The 9,349-nt window shown below is 39.1% G+C and overlaps 1 long non-coding RNA gene across 1 annotated transcript in view; it reads right to left on the bottom strand.

Moving 5' to 3' along the window:
* Positions 1-3,845: 3,845 nt before the first annotated feature.
* LOC122557690 overlaps positions 3,846-9,349 on the bottom strand; it is a 19,867-nt gene continuing 14,363 nt past the window's right edge. Inside the window, exons 2-3 of the long non-coding RNA XR_006313911.1 lie at positions 4,431-4,598; positions 3,846-3,967 (exon numbers count right to left, since the gene is read on the bottom strand). This is a non-coding gene — a long non-coding RNA (uncharacterized LOC122557690). The remainder of the gene's footprint in view (positions 3,968-4,430; positions 4,599-9,349) is intronic.

Here is a 9,349-nt window from a genome sequence, read left to right as displayed (position 1 = left end):
CTCTTCCCATGTTTATTGTTTTAATTGTGTCTTTGATTCATTAATGTTATATATTTCAGATATTTTGGAAGCAACAGGTTCAAAGGTTTTCAACTACATTTTAAAAAAAATTAACTTGAGAATGGGACAGTTTTGCATTTTGAGATCCAGATCCAACATCAAAAGTTCCTGTTGAGTACAGCAGAATTGAATGCTGTCTTCAACAATCAGTTTTAACTCTCAACTACAGAGGAGTACAGCAGTGAAACTTATTCTTATCAGTTACCTCTTCAGTCATTCTGAGTGAGATTGATCGCTTGTACTATGGAATAGTGTTTAAACTGGATTCCATAACTTTCACAGTGCCCAGACTCAACTGCAACATGTTTTAGAGACAGTATTATTGTGACCTGTAACAATCCAGAGTCCTTACAGGACTTCACAGATAGTTTGACACTAAATGAGATGCTGGGCAACGTAACCAGAAGTTTAAGATGTAGATTTTGAGAGGAAGACACATTAGAACTCCGAAGCCTAGAACTTAATGAGTTGGAGGTGGGGAAGAAATCAGGGGGCACAACAGCCCTATATAGGAAGAATGGAGAGTTATTGAAAGGTTTTTGAATGGGAAAGAATGAATTAATCTGTCACAAAATTGAGGCATTCTTTACACATTAGCAAGAACAAGTGTAGGTCAATTGAACTTTGCTACCCACATCCAAATTCACTTTGTGGTTTACGTGAGCTGAAGGTTCCAGGTGGTGACATGCAAGCCGCAAAATTTAGGATGGTTGAGTCAAAAGCATAGATGAGGTTTTGGCAACCAACTTGTTGAGGTGGGAATGGAAGCTGTCAATATTCTAAAAATGACAGAGGATGTGGTCTCTATTTTCATTGGGTTGTTTTCTAAATGTGTGTCGTAACTGTGTGGATTTACAAGAATTAAAAGTCAAATTTGTATTCTTATCATGTATAACACTCAACTGGATTTAGCAGTGCTGCAATCAAACTGACCTTTTGATGACAAAAAGTAGTGAGTAAACTCCTCTAAGCTAATGGAGAGACAAACTAAAATAAACATCACAGGAACAGAGATACAGGAACAGAGGAACCTGGGTGTACAAGAGCAAAAAGTTTATGTTCAACTTAGGACACGAGATTAACCTGTATTCTAATATTCTTTCCAGTTCTGAGCACCTGCAAATGGAGCAGGATGTGAGGCATTGGAGAGGCAGTGCAAAAGAGTTTCATGAAAGTGGTTCCAGGGATGAGGAATTTCAGCACAAACAATGGACTTGAGAAGCAAAGATGTTTGTCCTTGGAAAATATTAGGCTGAGAAGAGACCTGATTCAAAATTGTGAGCATGCTGGACAGTACGAATAAGGAAACATTATTACTACCTTTGAAAGGTCAGAGTACAAGAGAAGATCAATTTAAATTAATCAATAAAAGAGGAAAGTGCTGTGTGGAAAAACTTTTTCATGTAGGTGGTTATGATTTGGAATACACTGTTTAAGATTGTTGGAAGCAGGTTCAGATGAGGCAATAAAGAGTATGCAAGGTTACAGGAAGAAGGCAGGAGAATGGCAATATTATGAGATGCTAATTTAGATAAGTGACGGACATGATTGGTCAAATGTTCTCTTGTACATTAACAGTTCTGAGATTCTGTGAATTATACACACTTGGTTTGTCTTTGGCTTTCTCGTGTTTAATTTTCTTTACTCCAAGAATCCCATTTGTCACAATGGGTGATTTGGCTGTTTCTATACCAGAAAGAAAAGTTTTCTTATTTATGTGCAGTTTAAGCAAAAAGTTATTATCAGTTGTTTATTGGTACAGAACATTAATACTGATGAAAAGACAAGTTGCCAAAGCTTTTTATATTGCACCTGTCAGGATAACCACAATAATGCTAAATTTCAAATGTCACAATTTTATCCTATGTAGAGAGAAAATTGCTGATGGCAAGTTCATTCTGATTGGCTGAGGCATTCCGATTGAAAAGGCAATTGATTTATCACATTTGGGGTAATTCAAGAAAAAGGTGAATGGCTTTTGGAAGAATGCATATGATTCTTCTAGCAAGCAGTGTTCTATTCATGCAAAAACAGTTTGTGTCATTATTGCATAGTTGCAGCATAAAAGGCTTCAGTAATATTTAAATTATGCTACATTTAAATATTAATATTAAATTAGAGCTATTTTGAATAGAGTATTATTATTAAAATTATGTGCATTTCCCCCCTTAGTTTGTTAAGCGGATGCTCTCCAAGCTTGCTGAAGAAGGGCTTATGCCCGAAACGTCGATTCTCCTGTTCCTTGGATGCTGCCTGACCTGCTGTGCTTTTCCAGCAACACATTTTCAGCTCTCCAACCTTTACCAATCAATTCAATGAAGGATATGAATTGTATAGAGAGCTTCATACTGTTTACTCAACAGAAAGAAAGCAAGTTGCACAGAAAACTTCAAACTTTGTGATTTTCAACAATTTTTATTATGAGTAGCATGTTTGAGAATTCTGTTTTGAGGAAAACAAACATGGACAAGGTAAAGGCTCACTTCAAACAAGCCAAGGTACCTGGATATAGAAATAAGATTCAATACTCCAGCTTGAGTAATGACATCTGAAATCTATTCATTGTTGAGCAAGTGAATGTTGAGTCAGCACTACAGAAATTTTGTTTGAAAATCCTTTTCATGATCCAAGGTTTGGACTCAAGAATTTTCAAAGCATTCCAAATTGCTTAGTGTGGAAATATACATTATCTCAACATGCTTTAATTGTGCTATGCCTGATGATTTTGAAGACAAGCTATGCAGTTAACAATATAAGACTGGAAAAAGCAACACCATTATAGATCTAAAACTAATTTGCACGTCCTTCACATTTGACATTTTGCCACTTTAGTTTGAATTGTCAATCAGAAGAATTGTTTGACCATCTTGCTCATGAACATATGAGGAATGACAAAAGATGCAATTGTTCGCTTAGTATTTGAAGATAATAGACAAAGAACATGATATTGCCTCAACTTTGATCTTGAAAAGGCTTGAGTGAACATTTTAACAAGGCTTGTGAGTAATGTGTAGTGTAAAAGCTGTAGGCAAATATAATGTAGGCCTTTATTCTGAGGGGACTGTATTGGACTTGGGTAACACTGCAGTTAGGATATAGTGCAGTTTTGGTCTCCTGCCATGAGTGATATTGTTGCTTTGGAAGTAGTTCATGAGGGTTCTGAGGGCAAATTCTTAAAAAAAAAGGGTTGCCATTATGAAAAAGGATGGAGCATGTTGGACCGAAAAAGTGATCTTAGCAAAATGTAAGACACTGAGAAGCTTGACAGGTAGATGCTGAGAGAGTGCCTCCCTTTGAGGGGGAAATCTATAACCAGGGACAGATTTTAAAAATAGGGCAGGAATAAATCATTTGCCCTCAAGCCTGCTGCACCATTTATAGTGGTTAGGCTGGTAATCAACTTTGTGATTTATTTTCTACGCTCGTCCCATATGCCTTTAGTCATTGGTATTTAGCAATCCATCAAACTCTAGTTAAAATGAATCTCATGACAGCCTCTACAGATCTCTTGATTACAGAATTCCAAAGATTTACAGCCCTCGTAAATTATAACTTTCTCTGTTTCTGTTCTCAGTGGCTTCGTCCTTGCTTCCAGACTCCTCAATCAGGAGAAGAATCTTGCCTGCATCTACCCTTTCTATCCTTTTAATTATTTTTGTTGGATTTTAATGAGATCACCTCTTATTCTTCAAAACTAAGAGAATACAGGCCCAATTTACAAAGCTATGTTCATATTTGACAAAGTATGGCATCAAAGACCCCTAGAAAAACTCGAGTCAGTGGGAATCAGCAGACATCTCTCCATTGATTAGAGTCCAACTTGGCACAAAGGATGATGGTTGTAATTGTTGAAGGTCAGTCAGATCTCAGCTCCAGCACATTTCTGTAGGACTTCTGCAAGGTAGTCCTTGTGGAAAAATGATAAGACACAGTCAAGCCATGCTAGTTCCAGGCAATAACTATCTGCACTAGGAGACAATCTAATCAGTGTCCCTTGGCATTCGATAGGGTTAACAATCACTGAATCCCTCATTATCAACAGCCAGGGGGTGACCAAGCTCAAGAAACTGATTAGACTACATAAAAATACAAGGGTAGATCAAATGGGTACGAGTCTTGCAGTGAGTAACTCAACTCCTGATTCCCCAAAGGCTGTCCACCATTTACGAGATACAGTTCTGGAATATGAATTTTCCAGGATAAGTGAAGCTCCAACAACACTGAAGAAGCTTGACACCATCCAGGACAAAGCCTGCTTGCTTAGCATCACATCAATGTGACGTCCACTCCCTCCACCACTATCGCTTCCATCTCAAAGGACTACAGCTGATAAATGCTTGTTACTTGTATTTGTTACTTGTATTTATTACCTGTAAATTCTCCTTCAAGCCTTTCAACGTCCTGACTTGGAAATATATCACCATTCCTTCAGTGCTGCGTCAAAATCCTGAAATTCTCATCATTATGGTATTGTGACTACTTATGACACATGGTCTGTGGTGATTCAAGAAGGTAGCTCACCATCGCCTTGAGTGCAACTAGGGAAAGGCAATAAATAGTGGCTATCAATAAAAAGAAAAGACAATCCTGCCATCCTGTGAACTTATGTTCCATTCAGTGCAGCAAACATATCCTTTCTAATTTAAAGAAACCAAAAAGGCTAATCAGCATGTCTACAATGACTCTTACCAAGTTTTATTGATGCATCTTAGAAAGCATCCTAACCAGATCCATGACAACTTAGTATGGCAACTGCACTACCCAGACCCCAAGAAATTAGAGAATTGTGAATACGTCACAATCCATCACACAAACCAGCCTTCCATCCATTGACCCTATCTATACTTCCCGCTGCCTCAGAAAAACAGCCAACATAATCAAAATTTGGAGATGCCGGTGTTGGACTGGGGTGTACAAAGTTAAAAATCACACAACACCAGGTTATAGTCCAACAGGTTTAATCGGAAGCACACTAGCTTTCGGAGCGTCGCTCCTTCAGGTGGTAGTGGAGGGCTCAATCCTAACACACTGAATTTATAGCAAATGTTTACAGTGTGATGTAACTGAAATTATACATTGAAAAATTGATTGTAAAGCCTTTCATCTGTTAGAATACCATGACAGTTTCACTTCTTTCACCCCCAACCCAGACAAACAAACACACAGACAGACAAAGACCCACATGCACACATATATTTTGTGGGGTGAATTTGAGCTTGCAGGGTTACATTGTACTTTGCTCAAAAGCTGCATGAATTCATGTAAAACTCTGTTATCTGACTTTTTAGATTAGAATCAATCTAAACATCATGGCATAGACAGAGAACACGGGGCCAACACCTTCAACATATTGTCTAGCTATCACAATTGTTAACAGCTAACCTGAGAATGCAACTTTAAAAAAAAAGGTTTTGTGATTGACACATGAAAGAAGTGAAACTGTCATGGTATTCTAACAGATGAAAGGCTTAACAGACAAATAAGTTTTTCGATGTATAATTTCAGTTACATCACACTGTAAATTTTTGCTATAAATTCTGTGTGTTAAGATTAAGCCCTCCACTGCCACCTGATGAAGGAGCATAGCTCTGAAAGCTAGAGTGCTTCCAATTAAACCTGCTGGACTATAACCTGGTGTTGTGTGATTTTTAACATAACCCGGGTGGGAGAGGTCTTTGATTATGCCCTCTTTCATCAGGCAGATGATACAAAAGTTTGAAAACATGTACTTACAAATTCAAGAACCCGGACCAACCAACCCAACCACCCTGTAGCTCAACATTTCAATTCCCCCTCCCACTCCACCAAGGATATGCAGGTCTTTGGACTCCTCCATCGTCAGACCACAACAAAATGACGGTTGGAGGAAGAACGCCTCATCTTCCGCCTAGGAACCCTCCAACCACAAGGGATGAACTCGGATTTCACCAGTTTCCTCATTTCCCCTCCCCCCACCCTGTCTCAGTCAAATCCATCGAATTCAGCACCGCCTTCCTAACCTGCAATCTTCTTCCCGACCTCTCCGCCCCCACCCAGTCTGACCTATCACCCTCACCTTGACCTCTTTCCACCTATCACATTTCCGACGCCCCCTCCCCCAAGTCCCTCCTCCCTACCTTTTATCTTAGCCTGCTGGACAAACTTTCCCCATTCCTGAAGAAGGGCTTATGCCCGAAACGTCGATTCTCCTGCCTCATCTGTAAGCCTTTAATGACTTATTGATGAGGACACTCATGTCCCTTACATCTACAATTTCTAGGTTCAAAACATTTAAGAAATTTTCTGCACATCTGTTCTCCTGACCAAAGTGTATAACCTTTAATTTTTCTGGCATTACCATCCATCTATAATGATATTGTTCACTCACTAAGTCTGTTGAAATCATCTTGAAGCCACTTTGCATCTTCCTCATAGCACATATTCTTCCCCAGTTTTATGTCATTGGCTAATGTGTAAATCTTACATTTTGCCTCTTCATCAAAATTATTGATATATATATAAGCCACTGCTGGACATGCACATGAATAGCAGTGAGTTGAGGGATGCGTAGGTTAAGTTACTATACATTAGGATTAAGTCTCGGCACAACATCGTGGGCCTAAGGGCGTGTTCTGTGCTGTGCTTTTCTATGTTCTAACTGGGGCCCAAGTATTGATCCTTGCAATACACCACTAGTCAGTTTGCCAATGTGAGAATGACCGATGTTCTCTTCCTATGTTTTATGCCTGTTAGCCAATATTTCATCCATGCTGGTATATACCTCGCATCCCATGTGTTTTAGTTTAATTTAACCTCTTAAGGAGGACTTTATCAAAACTCTTCTGAATATCCAAGTTTTATAACATCGTCTTAATTAATTTTGTTGATAACATACTCAAATTTCTAATCGGCTTGTCAAACACAACTTCCTGTTCACCTGACCCATGCTGATTAGGGTCACTCAGATGGTTACTATGTAAGTGTCGCTTCACATTATTTGTAATATATTGTCACATTTCCCGACTACTAATGTAAGATTAACAGCTCTGCAGTTTCCTTTTTCTCTGTCTCCTGGACCTCAGAACATTAGGTTGGGATTCTAAATTACTATTCATGTGATATTATGACTACACCACTACTTCCCTATAATTTGATATTAATTTACACAAAGGAAACAGATGACATAGAAAATATTTTATCATTGAATGCTGTGCATCAGGGCTATTCAAGATATCCCTGATGCATAATAAAGACAGATCTTGTCTTTATTCTGAGGACATGATAGGCCAAGTGAAAATAATGTATATCAGCTGTAACTAACTATTTAAACAACCAACCGATGAAAAGTGATGTGAGTGGCTCAACTCTGGGATATAAGAATTTACACCATCAAGATTAGATTAGATTAGATTACTTTACAGTGTGGAAACAGGCCCTTCGGCCCAACAAGTCCACACCGACCCGCCGAAGCGCAAACCACCTATACCACTACATTTTACCCCTTACCTAACATTACGGACAATTTAACATGGCCAATTCACCTAACCTGCACATCTTTGTGACTGTGGGAGGAAACCGGAGCTCCCGGAGGAAACCCACGCAGACACAGGGAGAATGTGCAAACTCCACACAGTCAGTCGCCTGAGGCGGGAATTGAATCCGGGTCTCTGGCGCTGCGAGGCAGCAGTGCTAACCACTGTGCCACCGTGCCGCCCACAAGCAATCTTAAAAAAAACAGATCTTTTGCTCAACACTCAGTGGATTAAATAAACCATGCATCCTCATTGATCCATTTCTGATTCCAAGTGGTTTTAAGAACTGTCCACTCACAAATGTCCCATGGATGATTCAGAAGACGATGACATCTGGGATGATGATGCAACTGAATTTGATAAGATATCTGATTATACCATCCATGGAAATGATGAGTGAGATGATGATGCAACTGCAGTACTGTGTATACTATTTAAGGACAGCAAATACAGTACAGTATTTCAAGGTTTATATACATATAAGTGTAAAATAATCTCAAGACTTACCAGTAGTTTCATGATTGTTTTCAATTGTAAGGTTTATAAATAAATCGGATGCACAAAAATTGTTTTGTTGAATATGTAAAATGTGATCTAATGGGTAGGTACAATTTTAAGAAAACAATATTAGGAAAGTAGTTTTTAAGCAAATTTGGTTTAATGCAAAGTCAGCCAGTGTCTGAAGTGCATTAACCTTTGGTACTTGAAATGTACAGCATCCTACAGTGACATCTAGTGACAAAAATGCCTATATGACATACATTTGGAATACTGATACTGAATTTAAGTGATGTAAGAAAATTAAAGTCCTTTTACTCCCTCAACAGTTTCCCCTATGTTGTTTTTCACCAATAAACTTGCATTTAATGATGCTGTTAATGTAGTAAAATATCATGAAGTGTGTCACCAGAAAGGAACCAGACAAAAATTGACATTGAGCTCAATGTACATATTTTTAACTATGTGATTAAATACGATTACATTTTAGAAACATCTTTAAAAAGTAAAAGATGGAAAGTTTTAGGGAAGGAATTGCAGGGTTTAAGGCTTATGTGGCTAAAGTAAAAAGCCTCAAATGATGCAGAAAAGGAAATGGGAGTTGCACAAGAGCTTTGACTTGGAAGAATGTAGAGTTGCAGATCTTCTGGTTATACATAGACAGTCATAGAGTCACAGAAATGTACAGCATGGAAACAGACCCTTCGGTCCAACCCGTCCATGCCGACCAGATATCCCAACCCAATCTAGTCCCACCTGCCAGCACCCGTCCCATATCCCTCCAAACCCTTCCTATTCATATACCCATCCAAATGCCTCTTAAATGTTGCAATTGTACCAGCCTCCACCACATCCTCTGGCAGCTCATTCCATACACGTACCACCCTCTGCGTGAAATAGTTGCCCCTGAGGTCTCTTTTATATCTTTCCCCTCTCACACTAAACCTATGCCCTCTAGTTCGGGACTCCCCGACCCCAGGGAAAAGACTTTGTCTATTTATCCTATTCATGCCCCTCATAATTTTGTAAACCTCTATAAGGTCACCCCTCGGCCTCCGACGCTTCAGGGAAAACAGCCCCAGCCTGTTCAGCCTCTCCCTGTAGCTCAGATCCTCCAACCCTGGCAATATCCTTGTAAATCTTTTCTGAACCCGTACAAGTTTCACAACATCTTTCCGATAGGAAGGAGACCAGAATTGCACGCAATATTCCAACAGTGGCCTAACCAATGTCCTGTACAGCCACAACATGACCTCTCAACTCCTGTACTCAATACACTG

Source organism: Chiloscyllium plagiosum, chromosome 16 (assembly GCF_004010195.1).
Source record: "Chiloscyllium plagiosum isolate BGI_BamShark_2017 chromosome 16, ASM401019v2, whole genome shotgun sequence".
Taxonomy (NCBI): Eukaryota; Metazoa; Chordata; class Chondrichthyes; order Orectolobiformes; family Hemiscylliidae; genus Chiloscyllium; species Chiloscyllium plagiosum.
This window is presented reverse-complemented; position numbering and strand designations above follow the sequence as displayed.